This window comes from Mauremys mutica, chromosome 23, assembly GCF_020497125.1.
Source record: "Mauremys mutica isolate MM-2020 ecotype Southern chromosome 23, ASM2049712v1, whole genome shotgun sequence".
Classification (NCBI taxonomy): Eukaryota; Metazoa; Chordata; order Testudines; family Geoemydidae; genus Mauremys; species Mauremys mutica.
Window position 1 is genome coordinate 18,558,339 of NC_059094.1, and position 16,494 is coordinate 18,574,832.

Sequence of the window (16,494 nt, forward strand, 5' to 3'; positions counted from 1 at the left end):
TTTTCTGACCCAGGTGGACAAGGAAAGAAAAATAAAACAACGATAAACGTTTCAGTGAAACTAATCTTGGAAGCTGTGCTGAATAAATGAAAACTGATGGTTCTTTATTATAGAATTGAACCAATTTTCTAGCAGGTTTTTTTCTTCTTATGCCTGACAGCAATAGATTGAGAGAAATGGGATGAAAAACCTAGCCCACAATCGAACCAAATTGCTGTGTCCTCGCTGACTTAACTACATGGAGGTTTTTACTCTTTTAGCTTTGGGCATGCCAAAAAGGGAGAAGGGGGGTGGGTGGGTGTTACCTGTCCTACAATGTAGCAAAATGGCAGAAACCCTGGACAGTTAGATTCCCAAATAGTCTTTAATGTTCAGCTTCTTAGGGGGCTGAGGATCTAAAACCACAATAGCTAGTTAGACTCAGTTAAAGGAGACGTTGGCCTATCATTGCCCCTACAACAAGATTATTTGATGTGCAGGATAGATGCAGCATCAGAGAGAGAGAGAGAAAATTCTCTTATACTACACAGAGTTACACCACAGTCCGAGAAGGTAAAACGTACCAATGCAGACATTGCTCTCATTTTAGCATCCCAGTATGCATGGGACATGGCAGCGGAAAAGAATAGTTTCCCAGTGTCCCTTGCTGATGGATCAAAATTGGATTTTTATAGATGCAATAAAAATCCCAGGAATTTGCTGGCCTTATGATTTATTAAAAATGTTCCTTATAGCAAAGCTGCCCGTAGATGAGGAAATATCTCCAAGTAGGTCAGCCTGGGGCAAACGTACAGGGGCGACTCTCTTGGCTTATTAAGAATGTTCAAAGTTTAGGAACTGGCGGATGAGAGCTCAATGAACAGAAATGTCCTTAAAAACAATAAAATAAGAACCTTCTACTTCCCAGCTCAGGACCTATGTGAAGTTAGCTGAGGTGACATACCCCAATTCTGACCGGCACTGAAGAAAAGTAGGAGTACAGATATCTAGAATTGGAAGAGAACAGGCTCCCGGGCAGATCATGGAATTGAACTAAAAGTCCATTTGCTAGGGATCAGGGTACTCGGGGGCACAGAACTTCTCAGACATTTTTCTTACAAACATTTGAGACAGGAAAGTAGGGTTTGGACCTTGGAGCCATCTCTGCCCCAACCTGGGTCCGGTTTCTCATTAACCCTGTTTGAACATCACATACTCCTCTTTTGACACAATTTATTTAAAAGGAACAGAATTAAAAATGGGTCAGGGGGAAAATAAAGGGATGATAAAAGGGACGGAAGAAATAAAGAAAAGCGCACAGACTAAAGTTCTCCTGGAAAGAGAGAATATTCCTCTTTGCTTGGGGAAAAACTAATCAGAATTAGAGGGTCTCATGACTGAGAAATTAAAGAGATTTTCTCTAGGCTGAGCTTAATGCAACATGTGATAGGTATCTAGGTGAATGATAAGAAAAAGGGGGAATGGGAGAATATGTCAAGAAAGAGAAATAAAGTCCTTACCTTGTTAGCTGAAACAGTCTCCTCAGGCTTGCAGAGGGGAGTTTGGTTTTGGGGTTTATTGGGGGGAGGTTCTCTGAATAAACTAACTTTTATTGCTGTTAGAATAGTCTAGTCCATGGGAAGTGCCGCAGTCGCTGATGGTACCTTTGCAGAGGGGGAGAGAGAGAGAGAGAGAGGACAGAGCTGTGGTGGGCAGCACTGCAACTGAGTGCACAAGGGAGGGAGGAAAGGTTTTTCACAGACTCTTTGATGGGCTAACACAGCTCAGGACTGGGTTGGCTGGTTACTTTTTTTTTTTTTTTTTTTTTTTGAGTGGGTTCCAGCTCTGGATTGTTTCTCCGTTTCACAGACAGAGAAAGAAATATCTTTATAAAACAAAAAGCCCCACACTCCCCCTACACCAACCCTAGATGTGCAGGGAAGAGTCTCTCCTCAAAGCTACAAACAATTTCAGCACCAATTATCCCCATATTCAGCTGAGCAAACTGCACCCCTTTTCAGCACTGAAGTGGCAAAAGTGTAACCAAGAAGCCAGACTGGCTAGGGAGGGGTGTAGGAATTCGAGTGGGATTCCAGGGTGGTAGAACTGGACTCAGGGCCATGGCGGGGGGGGGGTGCCTGATGTTCCCAGGACTCCAGGAAACATTTTGCCTCGCTCGGGCCAGTCACAAAGCCTGGCTTGGCGGGGAGGTGATGGCTCCGGGTACTAGCACTTGAAGTCCAGGGACGGGGGTTGTCGCTGGGAAATATAGGGCTTCCGTCCTCAGGGAATGAACCCCCCAATTCCAAGAATACTAAATGACAAGGAACCTGGAAACAAAACCTCCCTAAGGTGCCACAAAAAGCCAGCATCAAACCAAAGCCACTGAGCCCCCCCCAAACTCTGAGCTCTGGGTCTGAACCTTCCCCAGCCTCCTAACCGTATAATGGGCCAAACTGTAAGAACATGTCCAGACATCCCCAGGCAATGGGGAATTTCAGACCCACAGGTTAGGCTCACCTCTGCTTCTCATCTACTGTAGCTCCCCTGCCTGGCTCCTAGATTGAAGAAAAGCTTCAGTTAGAGAATCGCATCTGTGGTCACCACAGGAGGGTACACATCAGAGAGTAACTCATCCCATTAGTCCCTCTAGGGACAGACATTTCACTCAGCTTCCCCAAGAGCAGCCCCATGGGAGATGGCAGCTTCCTGGGTTGATCATATTTCAGTTCCTCCCAAGGAGGACTGCCATTGTCCCCTAACGTAAAGCCACATTCAAAGCAATACTTCTATAGTCAAGAAATGCTTCCATGGACCTCAACAGGAGTTTGGCTGGAGTAGAAATGTCAGGATTTAACCTGCAGTGACTCGCACAAGAGTCATGTTGGCCCTTCGTCCTTCCGAGGTGGATAAAGGGAGCTCCGCACATTTGACTGCATGGAGGTTGTTTAGATTAAGACCTTAAAAATGTCACTGCCCTGCAGGGAGATTTAAGCTATCACACCATTTGGTTTTGTAAGAGTGGAGGGATTTACCCCAGAACCCTTGGTCAAAATTTCCCTCCCACCTGTAATGGTACATGATTAGAGGCAAATTACATCACTTAATGCACTACTGGAAGATGCACAGACACCACTGTGATGGGTGTGGGTATAAATAGAAGAGAACTACAATTTATTGTTCATCCTCTAGATAGCCCTGTGTACCTTAGGGTATAGTTGGTGGTAAACAAGAGAGAAAGCTGGAACTTAAGCTATGTGCAAGGCTGTTTGTGACAATAGCGGTTTTCCTTAAACACCTCCTAGGGCTATGATTCCACATACTGTGACAGCCCACACGGCATACATCACTTTGCACAACGTTTGATTGCTGCTCTCTGCCCCAGAAGTGGCTGAATTTCAGTGGTGCTGTCTGTAGCGAGTTATAGCTGTGGGATGGTTCAGAAAGACAGGCACGGTGGGGATGTAAGATGTGATTGACTTGTATTGCTTGAGCCACATATTGAAATCGCTAACGAGCTTAGCCAGCCGCTGTCTCTGTAGCTGATTGCTGGTAGGGTTATGTACAAACACAGGGACAGAACTAAAGACAGACAGATCCAGGCTGCAGTTCTACAGGCTGCACCCCACTGACTCCAGCGAGACTCTGTAGGTGTGAAAGTCTCTCAGCAGAGACCAGCTTGTGGGATCAGGGCCTAGGTTCAAAAATATTCACCCCAAAACAAGGCAACATCAATTTCTGCCAGGGCTGCTCGGTGTGGGAGGGCATCCCAGGCAGCCTGCGGTATAACATCCCCTCCCCTTCCCAGCCTTCGGTATTTATCAGAGCAAAGCGTTAAATACAACAAGGACCCTCTCCGCTTAGTGACACCTGGGCCCTAAACTACAGGAAGGAGGAAGAAAGCAACAGTCCAATCCAGAGATCAGTCCCTCTTCTTAGGCCAGTCTTCTCGCTGCTGGCTAATAGCCATTGATGGACTTATCCTCCATGAATTTATCTAGTTCTTTTTTGAACCCTGTTATAGCCTTGGCCTTCACAACATCCTCTGGCAAGGAGTTCCACAGGTTGGGTGCGTGTTGTGTGAAAAAAATACTTCCCTTTGTTTGTTTTAAACCTGCTGCCTATTAATTTCATTAGGTGATCCCGAGTTCGTGTGTTATGAGAAGAGTTATTTACTGCCTTCTTGGGGCTTGGCTCATTGCTCTTCAGCAGCTCAGTGCCCCAAGTGGCCCAGCCCTTTGTTTTTGTTGGCCATTCTTTTATCCCTTTGTTGAGGCAAATTAGTTACAACTTCTTATTGACAGGTGTTGCTGGCTGCGTGTCTCAGCCCTCTATCCAGGGCCCTGTTGCTGTTGGATGGAGCTGCTGCACGCCATCTCCTGAGGACAAGCAAAGCAGTAGTGCCATGAACGAGCTCGGGGAAGCTACATGCTGAACATATTTGAATGGAAGACAGTGCCAGATATCCCACTGGTGAGTTGCTGCAGAGCTCTCCTCCTGCCAGATACACCACGCGCTCATCCAGCTATCCACACATGTGCCCTTCAGCTTGTCTTGTCCTCCCTTCCCCGTGCGTAACCCTCCACCCAGCCATCTCCACGCAAACCCGCTCAGCTTCTCCAGGCATAGACCTCTTCCAAATCCTAATCCCTTTGCATAGTCCTCTGCCGGTGTCTCCCCCCCATGCACACTGATCTGCCCCGGCTGCACCCTCCATTCATTTCTCGCGCTCTCTGTGCTCTCACCTTGTCTACTTGGATTCTTAACCATTTATATGGCAGACGTGCCTAGAGCCACATAGACAGTGCCTCCCCACGGAGCTTCCCCAAGTGGGGCAGAGGGCTGAACAAGGTGAATGCTCGTTTAATCTCCTGCTCGGTACAGCAGCATAATGTGCTCAGGAACATGCCAGGAGCACAAAACCATTGCGTCGTCTCCTCTCAGCCACGTCTTCCTCCCTTCCATCAGCAGATCCTCCCTTCTGACATGCCTCTCCGTATCCCATAGCAACAGGCCCTGCGGGGCTGGACTCTCAGCTGGTGTAAATCTGCGTAGCCCCTGGCAACATCAGTGGAGTGATGCCAGTTTACACCAAACGAGAATGTGGCCATTGGACCCAAACCAAGGCTGCCTGGCACCCAGCTCAGAGAGGAAACATCTTCCACAAACAAATGGGCACGTCCGGCCCTTTGGGATGTTCTCACATCTCTCCACCTTCGAACAGCGCCTGTCACTGGCTTGAGAAGCTGCCCGATCGTTTGGTTTTCCCCAGGCATCTGCCTTGGTGGGCTGAAAGGGACGCAAGCTTTCGGGTTTTCTAAAGCATTTTATTGCTACTTGTTTCCCAAGAAATTGCAAAAAGGTGAAATTCTAGCAACACCAGGGGTCTCATCCACAGGCCCCCACTCACTCAGGCTTTAAAAATCTTTTCCTCGGGCTAAATTCCCCCAAACGAGTGAGGGGAGGATCCGTAGGGAGCGAGGGATCCAGCCCCCGGAGAGGAGCAAGGAATGGGGTGAAGGAGGATTTTACAGTTTCGGCACTGGACTGGGAGGGAACTCTGGAAAGCTGGGCTCACTTCCCAGCTCTTGCAGGCTCCCTGTGTGACCCTGGGCATGTTCCTCTAAGGCCCAGATCCTCATAGGTATTTAGGCACCTAACTCCCATGGGATCTGGGCCTTCATCATTCTGTGCCTTGCCCCCATCTCACAGGTGAGAATGTTCCATTCCTCCTGCCTTTTCCTTAGACGGCCAAAATGGTCAGGGCAGGTCCCGTCACCTCTGCCAAAGGGCTGCGGTTGTCTGCCGCTTGAGTCATTGTGCACAGCCTTGCACTAGGGTGGCACTCTCATGCCTGGCATATCACAAAGCACATTTTCCTGGGCAGCGCTTCCGGTTCTGCAATAGCTCCTGGTTTCCTTGGAACAGGGCGAGATCTCTGGCCAGTGTCACGGTGCATCGCCAAGCCCTGGTGTCGGGCATGTGGCTTAGCATGGCAGGTGTCGGGCATCGATGGGTGCAGGACTAGAGGTCTTCGGAGCAAGCCGGGGACCGGCTCGGGCAACATGTGGCTGTGTTGTTTAGATGGGCCTGACACTTTTGGATGTAAGTGTGAATGCAGGCGGGCAGGAGCCACGCATCTGAATTGCAGGGAGTCCAGCAAGGACTCAAGATTTCAGATGTCCTAGGGCATTTCAGAACGTAGCTGACTGCAGCATTTTGTTTTGTGAAATGAGTTTGAGGAGTCTCTGTCCAGCTCCTCCGAGACAGGTGCTCATGTCACAAAACCCACCATGCAGGTGACCTTCGCTGTCTGCCCCTTCCGTGGGTCTTGGCAATCTCTGCACAGCACCCACAGCCATGGAGAATGAATTCCCATTTCACTTCTACACACAGTCCCTCAAGTTTGGGCCTCTGCCAGAGAAGGTTTTGCAGTCACAACCCATCCTCTGCCAGAATTCTTTAGTCTACCAGTCTGCCAAGCCCCAGACATCTATCTACCTACCATAAGCTTTTTCCACCAAGTTTACCATGACAGTCTCTGAACCCCGGGGTTCTTTATCTGGAAACTTTTATCTCCTCTGAATGAGCACGGAAAAACCAAGCCAAGCACTGTATTTTCTTAGATCAACTGAGAAATGACACAAGGTAATAGAGAGATCAAGCGTCCTTTGGAGGCGCTGGCTTGGCTCCCGGCTCCCAACGGGCAAAACAATAAACCCATGGAAAGTATCTGGTTAAGGAAATTTTGGGGAATGGACTATGGGGCGTTTCAACCTCTAGGTCATTGATTCAAATCCTGCCCAGGGCCACGATAGGGTCACACATTTGTCTCTTTCTGGCATAACTAGCAACCCAATGTCGGTTCAGGGATGGAGCAGTAGGGGGTGCTGTAGGACAGGACTGAAGTTTATTGGCAGACTTGTGGGGGGCAGGGGGACTCGGAGCTGGACTAGCAGGGGGCTGTTGGGCAGGATTGAGGGGTGTCAGCCGAGCTGTGCAGGGAAAGCTAGTGCAGCATCTGCCCCTGCTGATCCCAAAGCAGAAAGGGGAGGGAAAAGGACAGTTCTGTTTAGAAATTGCAGATGATGCTGACTTGTTCCGTGTATTAAGATAATGCCTGGAGCCCCAAACCAAGATCTGGGACCCACTATGCCAGATGCTGTACGAAGATCTAGTAAAAACGAGGAGTCTGGTGGCACCTTAAAGACTAACAGATTTATTTGGGCATAAGGTTTTGTGGGTAAAAAACCCTACTTCTTACCCAAGCTTATGCCAGAACAAATCGGTTAGTCTTCAAGGAGCCACCAGGCGCCTCATTGTTTTTGTGGTTACAGACTAACACGGCTACCCCCTGAGACTTGAAGATCTAGTAAGACTGTCACTGCCTCAAAGAGCTTAATGGTGTCCCTACCACAGGCTCAGACAATTCCCCACCCCACCCCTTTAAATGCGGCGCTCTTGGCTATTTCACCTTGACTGGCTCTCTCAGGATGGGCAGCCTGCCCCACGTGGTTATTGCAGCATCCTGGCTGACGAAGTCCCAAACAAAGGTTTAAGAATCTGGCCTAGCAAACACTCAGGCAACCCCGGCCCAGCACCCGAACTCCTAGCTGCAGCCCCATGCAGACGGTTTTGTTTAGTTTTACAACTGGAAGCTGGAGGAGGAAGATGAAGGTGGCAGCCCAGGCAACTGGTACAGAGAGGATGAACGTCTGGCTTGAAGTTTTAACAGTGGCACACCCCAGGATTTGGTTTTAGCATTAAGCGTGCTGATGGCGGGTGCGTCAGACAGTGACTCCCCCAGTCAATGCCTCTCTCCAGACAGCTGCCATCCCAGAGACGACCCCATCCTCCCAGGAATGCTGATGTGCATCTGCCTCCTGCTCAGACCCGGAGAACCTCCGAGGACACCGCTAGCATCCTGATCACCACGGGCCGGATTTGTTCCTGTGATGTCAGTGCAACTCCAGAGCAACCCCAGTGACAACAGTGTAACTCGATGTAGGGCATGGGCCACGGTTAGCAGAGAAACAAACAGAATGGGGAACTCTGCAAGCTTGGCCCAAGAGAGGAAGGGTAGTCCTGCCATTAAGGTGTTAGCCTCGCACCCAGGAGATGGACGTTCAACTACTGGCAGTGCCAAGAACTCACTGGGGTCCTTAGACAAGGGATAAAGGGCTGACAGGTATTTAGCTGCCTCATTATTTCAATGGGATTTTGGCATCTCAAAATCTGCCCATACTCATTTTCTTCCTTGTTTCACCGCCCTAAAAGGCAGACGTGATAATGTTTCCTCTCTTTGTCCAGCCCATGTAAACTGCAAGCTCGGTGGGGCAGGGCCCCTCTGTTGCTACGTGTATGTACAGCAGCCACCAGAGCCTGGTTCTGAACTCGGCTGGGGGCTCTGGAATAAATACTTGGGGATATGCATGTGGAGCCAGGCGCACCTTTGTCGGGTTTATGGGCAGGCATGTAGGTGGGCTTGTGCGTGGAAGGAAGGTTGCAAATTTGCCATTGTGCAGAGTCTGAGCTGAAGCAGCCAAGGGACGATGTTCCTGCTTGAGAAAAGAACAAGAGCAACACCCCATTCCCACGCGCCAGCCGCCATCCAGCGAGCCGCGCAGGAACCGAGCTGGGCGACAAGAGCTTGTGTGCTCGGAGTTTGCGACTCTCCTCCCGGCCTCAGGAGCCCCAGGAACAAGAACGTAGCCGCCTTTCCCCTTCACGCATTGCGGCTGGGGAGGAAATCAAAGAGGAAGATTAATGTGCGGGCTCAGCAAGAGCCCTGGTGGGAGCACTTAACAGGGGAAGTGGGATTAGCCGGGGTTTAGGAGATCAGCCGCAACATGCGCCGAGACCTTCCCCTCCTCTTGCCAACGGGCAGCCGAAGCGGATCCAGCAGCACCAACTTGGGGCTAGCCGAGAAACGGAACGCGGGATTCCACTCGAGGCTGGGGAGCCGCTCTGCCTGCCTCCCCTCAGACAGGGACCGTGTCCTCCAACAAAACGGACCTGCCAGCTGCCTGAAGCAACAGCAGCTCCGCCAGTCCCACCTCGGCATTGCAGCGTTTCCCGGCATTGGGACTTTGGGGCCTTGATTCCCAATCATGTGCTGCCCTGGCTGTGCAAAGGGGGCAGAAACAGCCCCCGGGGACTTTCCCGTGCTGGAAGCCCCCCGATCAGTGCAGGGCCGGGGGGAGAGCTTGGCCGCCAGGCTGGTTTCCTAACACAGGGACAGATCGGGGGCATGGCCAGTCTCCGTTTTCCTGGGGGGGCTCTCGCAGCAAGCAGCAACTCACACCGAGGAGAAGTCTCCCCGGTGACCATGCCCTGTGCAGTTCCATCCGCCTGCCAATCCTGGCTACAAGTCAGATCCGTCAAAGGGCTTCAGAGAATCCGGCTGCGCCTTCTGAAGTGGATCAGCCCTTATTTAAACTAAGCTCTCACTGGCAAGGCATTTCCTCTCCAAACAGAGCTATTAGCGAGCACAGACGTTCCTCAGGCCCACAGATTTGACCATCGGCTGCAGCCTGGTGGTGGCTTCCTTTGGCTCCTGGTCTGCTCTCCTGTGAAGGAAGCCAAAGGAAGCCACCACCAGGTGAGGCCTGTCATCCCGTCTCACTCCAGTGCAGGGGGCTGGGGGGGGCAGCAGCACCCCCTGGCGTGAAGTAGTAACACCACCCAAATCCACGGCTCCTGCTTTCAGCAGCCACACTATCAAAATGGCTCCAGCACCCCTGCTCCAGTGTCTCCCTCTTTCACCCCATGGCCTGGGCTGGAGCCTTTGGCAAATCCCTGAGACCTTTCCCATCATCCCCCTCCCTCATTAGCATCCCAGCTGTGACCTGCTTCTGGGTCTTTTCCATCGCACGTGGCTGTCTGCTTCCATTTGCCGTCAGCTCACGCCCCGGCTCCGGGCGCCCCTTAGGCTGAGGCCAGCTCCCAGGTTGGAAGAAGTGGCTAGTGATTGTTGGCGCCAGTCTCCAGCCATCTGAATGGAGCCAGATTTCCAGAGGGCGGGTGGGCAGCACTTGCTGCAAACCGGTGTGGATGTTTATTTTAATCTCCAGCTTGGGCCCAGACAGCTCAGTGTCTAATACACATGCCCCAGGCTGGGACCTCGGGCAAACACTTTGCTTGCAAGCTCTTTGGGCAGGGACTGTTTGCTGTTCTGAGCACGTACCGTGCCTGGCACCTGGGGGTCCTGACCCATGGCTGGGCTCCTAAGCGCTAGCACAATGCACATAAGCAATAGTAAGAACGTTGCAGCTGTGTGATGGGGGTTAGATCAGCACTTGGGGGTGGTAGCGGGGCAGTGGGATGGGGGTTCAGTTCTGCTGGATGTCAGTTGGGGCACCCTGCATCCCCTTTTGTTACAACAATCCAAAGAAATACTTTCCATTCACTCAGCAACACAATTTTCCACTTTGCACAAGCGTAGCTGATTAAACGGAGCCTTTGATTAAACGGAGCCTTCCGCCCCCCCGCCGAATGAAGGTGCCTTCAGCTGTGCTTCCTCTGTAGGCTCAGGAGCTGGTTTGTGGAAAGCCAGCTTGGCATGCAGCGGAGCGAGGCCAGCAAACAGCTGCTCGGAGCAGCACGTCTTTAATCAGGAGCACAATTCTCCAAACACTTCTCCTGAAGGCCTGGCAGCTTTGAGACTGATTTTCCTTTAAATTAAAAAGGTCCGAAACACCAAACAAATCCCTTTCCCTTCCTGTGCTGGTGCACAGAGCCGGTTCGCTCTGCCATTGGCTCTTCGGCGCCCGGAGACAAGCACGCACGTTGGAGCCGCATGCAACGAGTTGCCTGTGGCGTATGGAGTTCTGGCCCCATCTCTCTTCTGCTGCACCATCGCTGGAGAGAAGGGCAATTTCTCCCTTATCCCCCTGGCTGGTGAATTGAGCCAGCTCAGCTAGTCCCTACCCGTAACTGGTACAAGGTGCCCGTACACATGCAGAGTGAGTGAATAGATAAGCCACTACTTGGTGGCACTCAAGAATCTGCAGCACTGATCCTCGGTTTTCTAGGAGCAGTAGAAACTTGCTGTGCACTACAAATGGTGTCTGCAGCGTGGCTCCTTACGCCTGCCACGTAGCAGCTGCCTGCGCCATTCTCCACTGTGGCCGAACATCGTGATATTTGCTGTGTTTCTTAGCAGCCAGCTCCTGGAGGCAGGAGGCCCTGGGAGAATCTGAGCTTGCATTTGCAGTAAGTGGTAAACCTTGTGCTTATGGAGAGTAGCTGGTAAAGGTGATGCCCAATGGCTCAGAAAGCAAGAGGCAGACAAAAGGAACCAGGCTGGCTTCAAAGCCAGGAGATTTCCTTAACATGAGGCAGTCCCATGACGGGGGAGTGAGTGATAATTTCGCACACTTGGGGTCAGCAATGCAGATTGCCTCTCACAGGAAAGGTCGTGCAAGTGAAGAGCATCGGGGTGCGTGATGCCGGGCCAGCTAGCGCCGGGTGTGCTCTACCCTGGGCCTTCTGGGTTTTAAAAGCAGCGGCATGCCAGGCCTCAGGCTCCCCACGGACGGCGTAGCTTAGCCCAGTGGGATTCGTGCTCGCAGGCGCTGCGCTTTCCGAAGTCCCTCACATTAACTGCACAAACAGCTGCCTGCCAGGAGAGGCAAACGACTGCTCCAGCCCCGTCCGTGGCACCTTGTCAGGCTCTCCCGGAGAGAACTCTCTCTCCAGGCACCTTTTGGGCAGGTGAGGGATCGGCCCGTGCGGCCAGGGGGAGACGCGGCCTGACTCCATTGCTCAGCACCTGGTGCAGCCATTGACACCGGGGCGAAGTGGCCGTGAACCACTGCCAGAGCAGGATGGTGGCACTTTACACTCAGGGTCGTATCTTTGTTCCAAGACCTGAGCCCCCAAGATGCGGGGGGCGGGGGGAGCCAACATTAAAATACTCCCAAGCAAACCCTCCCAAAGGGGCACAGAGAGAGCTCCCTGTGCTGTCTGCACGCTCCAGCATTGCCATCAACCCTGGGAGGGGGGATCTCAAACTGTGCCCTGCTGGGCCCAGCAGCACTGTTTGCTCCCTTTGTTTCTCAGGTAAACGAGGGCCATGCAGCCACGGCCTGCTGCCAGTACCATTTGTGTGCCTGTCTCTGAAAGCTGGAGCTTGGCACAGGGTGCAGAGCAGCAGGAAATCCACTGCACAGCCACTGTAAGCTCCCTCGGTGCACAGACGTGTGTGCGCACACCCATGGTGAGAGTACACGAGAACCAGTAGTGCGAGTGTGGTTGTGCAACATGAGTCTGTGGGGATGAGTGTGCTAGGTGTTTGGGAGCACGTGTGGCATGCACAAAGGTGTGCAGCATAGATGTGTTGTGTGTGCACAGCTGCAGGAGCATAGGTGGTGGGGGGTGAAACACAGTGGAGTTCAGTGTGCACCTAGCAATGTGAGTGCACGGGGAGTGATGCAAGTCTGCACGAGTGCACAGTGGCCCCTTGTGTAATGGCACAGTCATCTGTACCTCCCACAACAGTTTCCACACAGGCCCCAGTCTGCAGCGCCCGGCTCTCCCTAGACGCACAGAGCATCTCAGCTTTGACCCGCTCTGAAGAGCAGGATCCGCCTGTCAGGGCTGCACATTTCTCCCAGGGTGGCCGAGCTCGGGACATGCCAGCAGCCTGGTGGGTGGCAGAAGAGTGTGAGAAATGCTCCCGTCCCCTACTGGAAAATGGAAGCCGAGCTTAACCCAGGATTTACTGGCCCCTTGCCTCTCACCTTTAGCTATTTACACATCGCATGGTGCTGAGGCTGTGCCAGACAGAGGCGCTGGGCTCCCCACAGCTGACAGTCCATCCTTGGGAAGAGGGTAAATGGCCAGAGTCCAATATCACCTGTAACAGACCAGACACTAAATATCCTGCTCGCTGCCCTGGATTACCTGGTGCCAAAGGGCTCGTCCAGGCCCATGAGGATAAGGAGCCCTCTGCATCACAGATCCTGTGGGATGCTGGAGAACCCCAGGCCACTGCCCAGCTGGCAGGCCAGGGATGTCTGGCAGCAACGGGGGGCATGGCCCAGCACACACTGCTAAGGACAGCCCACTCCACACACACACCCCTGCTCCCTCCAGGGATTTGCTGTGAACAGCTCCTTTGGGTCCCTGTGTCTCCCAGCCGGCTGCACAGGGAAGCGGAGAACCTCATCCTGGACCAGGCTGCTGTGATGGTGCAGTTCCTGGGGTTGGTCTGAGCTTTCCTCAGAGGAACCTGCTGCTCAGCGTGGATGGGCTGGGATTAGTTTAACAAACCTAGTGAATTTGTTGAGAGACAGAGTGTGGGCTGGACCCATAAACACGGCAGCACAGCACGCTCTCCCCACAAACAGCTCTGCCAGTGCCCCTCAGTCCCGACGCACAGCCCCCGGATATTCCAGTGTGCTGTTCCCCAAATAAGCCAGACCTCAGTGTTCCCGAGATGCTCCCACACCCCTAACTACCAAGCTCAATTGTGCTTAGCTCAGAGATCAGATTTTGCTCTAGTTTTTCTAGGCTCTTCTACACCAGCCATCATCTTCTCTGCAAAGCTGCCCCCCTGTTCCCCATCCCCAGGCTCTGCCCCTGCATCGTCCTGCTTCCTTTAGCCTTCTCCCCAGCTGCTGAGCTCCGCCGTCAGACCCGAGACCCCACTGCACTCCTGACGCCTCCCAGGCCTTTACTGCGGTGGTACATCCCACCATGCAGCACTGGCTGTGGACAGGGAAGCAATGAACAGTGACCCTCGGGCCCCACCATGTGCAAGGCTTAAGCCAGTCTCCAGTTATTAGAGACCAGGAGGAGACCGAATTTGCAGGGCAGATTATCCCACATCTTCTACGGCAGGGTTCTGGGATCTCCCTCAAGCATTCAGGGACTGGCCACTATCAATACTGGGCTAGATGGACCCAGGTCTGATCTGGGCTGGCAGCTCCTATGTGCCTATGCCTCACTCAACCATACGGGACAACCATGGAGAGCAGAGCTGGCCCAGCAAAGGTGGTGTTGAAGTTTCCAGGGACCTGTCCTGGACTGATGTGCCACCCCCTCAGACCCATGTTCCAGCCATTCCTGCCGCTCACAAAAGAAATTGAATAATAAATCTAGCGGTGAAAAAACATTCACTTAATTTCCGTGGGTCACGGACGTAATCGAACGTATGCGCTTGGAACATCGGCTCCATGTTTCTATAAGGGGGATAATTTGGCTCTGAAAACAAGCCCATTAGTGCTCAGCAGGAAAAACTTAAGGCCGCGTAGGAGGGGACTGTGAGTTTTGGCCGGGCGGCCAAGAGCTGAAAATGTTTCTGCTCATTCTGAATTCTTGGCCTTGTCAGCAAGCACAAAGTGCTCGATTCAGCATCCCCCCTTGCCCTCCCGCCCATACCCACCTGGGGTGGGGAGCCCCTCCCGAGCAGCAGGTGAGCGGGCTGGGTCCCTCCCCAGGAATGCAGGAGAGATCTGGCCTGACCGGATGCGTCCGGAGCAGAGCACTAGCATTTTTCCTCAGTTAACACACGAGATCCTGCGGTTTGAAAAAGCAGCTCTGGAATAACATCAGACTCTGCAGCCAGAGCTGGGCCTGCCACCAGGGCAGGGACCTTTGATGGCTGGGACAGAAGCCCCTAGCCCACTACTGCATCTTGTTTTGCATCCTTGATACCTCCCGCCCTCCCCCAACAACCCACACCCATTCCTTTTAGGGGACCTCCCCAGGAGCCCTGCAAGAATAAAGTGCGAGCTCCTGGGAGCAGAGTCAGGAGGGAGAACGGAGCCAGAGGACCCCCCACAACTTAAGGCCAGCTGGGATTGCAGCCCTGGCAGAGGTGTGGGTTTACCTGCTGCACCCCTTGCAGGGCGGGAGCCTAGTGCCGTCCCCTGTGCAGTGGGAGCTCTGGAAGGCACACGGCATCTCAGGCGAAACCCCAGCACAGGGCTGAGCCCACCCAGCCTGCAGCAGCCAGTTATAATAAGACTTAAATGTTTTCATCTTCAAAGCACATTACAGACACTAATGCAATTAGCCCCTAGCCTCGCTGGCGGGCAGGCAGGCAAGCATCACCACAACCATGTTCCCAGTGGGGAAACTCAGGCATGGAGCGCTTCTCCCATGACCTGTCCAAGGCCACACCACAAAGCAACATTCGGATGAAAACACAGGAGTTCCTGGCTCCCAGCTCAGTGCTCAGACCACTCACTGGCTGCCACTTTCTACCTCTCTATGGCTCTGACCAGCTCCTTCCCATGCCGAAGATTATTCCCACTTCACAGACAAGGAACTGAGGCAGGGGCTGGTCACAAGGCAGGTCAGTGGCCGAACCAGGGCTTACGTCCAGGCTGCCCCAGTCCCAGGCCAGCCCAATGCTTAACCCATGAGATTGGCCTTCCTTCACATGCTGCTTTCCGTAGCCCTGCCTTGCTGACCCCACCCAGCACAGCATGTGGGCACAGGTGCAGCCCCGCTCCCCACCCAGAGGAGAATGCTGCGCGACATCCCAGTCCAGCCCAGAGTAAGGCACTGCCCAGTGTGAACAATCCACTTCGGGGGATCTTTCCATGGCTGACTAAACAGAATCAAGCAACCACTTTGTCCAAGGGTCATGGAGCTGAAGGCCAGAAGGGACCAGGCCATCTAGGCTGACCGCTGGGTAGCGCAGGCCAGCACCCATCCTCTGATTCCAACAACCGAAACGAGACCACAGGATCCCAGCCCCAGGAAGCCCAGACGATCGCCCGCCACAGGCAGAGGACTGGCAGGGATGGAGCTGGGCATGTGTGGAGAGAATCACTTCACATCACACGCACCTCGGAAAGTTCTGAGGGAGAAACATTTTTAAAAGCCTCAGTGATTTAGGAGCCAAAATCCCATTGCTCAGCTAGCGAACAACTTAATACTTCGTGACTGGAAATGGCTCCCTGGTGCAAATGGTGACCACAAGTCACTCGCATTGTCACCAAACAAGAGGGAACTTTTGGAGCCGCAAGGGGCTGGAACAGCTTACCGGGGCTGTGGTGGATTCTCCTTCGCTTGGAGCTGCTGACTTGAGCCCAGAGAACCGTCTTAGAAGATTCACTCTGGTTCAGCTGCAAGTTAGCTGGCTCATCACGTCCCTCACACAGGAGGGAAGAGTAATTCCCTCCCTGGCAGGAATTGTGTGGAGTTCCCTGGCTTGGGCTAGGCAGGAGGTCAGACTAGCTGGGTGTTATGGTTCCTTCTGGCTTTAAAAGCTCTGCCCTGGCTCCACAGCTGTTGGGAATTGGTGGGGCTCTCTCCATTGATTGCAGTGGAGCTGTGCCAATTTACACCAGCTGAGCATCTGGACCAAGGCCTGAAGTTCGTCTCTGGCTGCAGTATGAAGTGGCTAGCAGGAAGCTGTAGCAATGGTGGGGATAGGGGGTGTATTTACACCAGAGCGCCTTGAAATCTGGCATTCCTGAGAGCAAGAGTGTTATTTTTCTCTGCATTTATTAAGGGAAATAAATCAAGAGTGTCACATCACGATGGGGAGAAGGTGAA

The 16,494-nt window shown here is 52.9% G+C and overlaps 1 protein-coding gene across 4 annotated transcripts in view; it reads right to left on the minus strand.

The window, feature by feature from the left end:
- Positions 1 to 16,157, minus strand: part of COL8A2 (collagen type VIII alpha 2 chain) — a 147,218-nt gene extending 131,061 nt beyond the window's left edge. The window contains exons 1-4 of one of the 4 annotated variants that reach the window (XM_044997635.1): positions 15,980 to 16,157; positions 12,723 to 12,838; positions 2,500 to 2,537; positions 1,500 to 1,643 (exon numbers count right to left, since the gene is read on the minus strand). The gene's annotated coding sequence lies outside the window, so the exon portion shown is untranslated. Of the gene's footprint in view, positions 1 to 1,499; positions 1,683 to 2,499; positions 2,538 to 12,722; positions 12,839 to 15,979 lie in introns of those variants that run through there. The other 3 variants (XM_044997636.1, XM_044997639.1, XM_044997638.1) reach the window with 3 other exon arrangements.
- Positions 16,158 to 16,494: the final 337 nt, after the last annotated feature.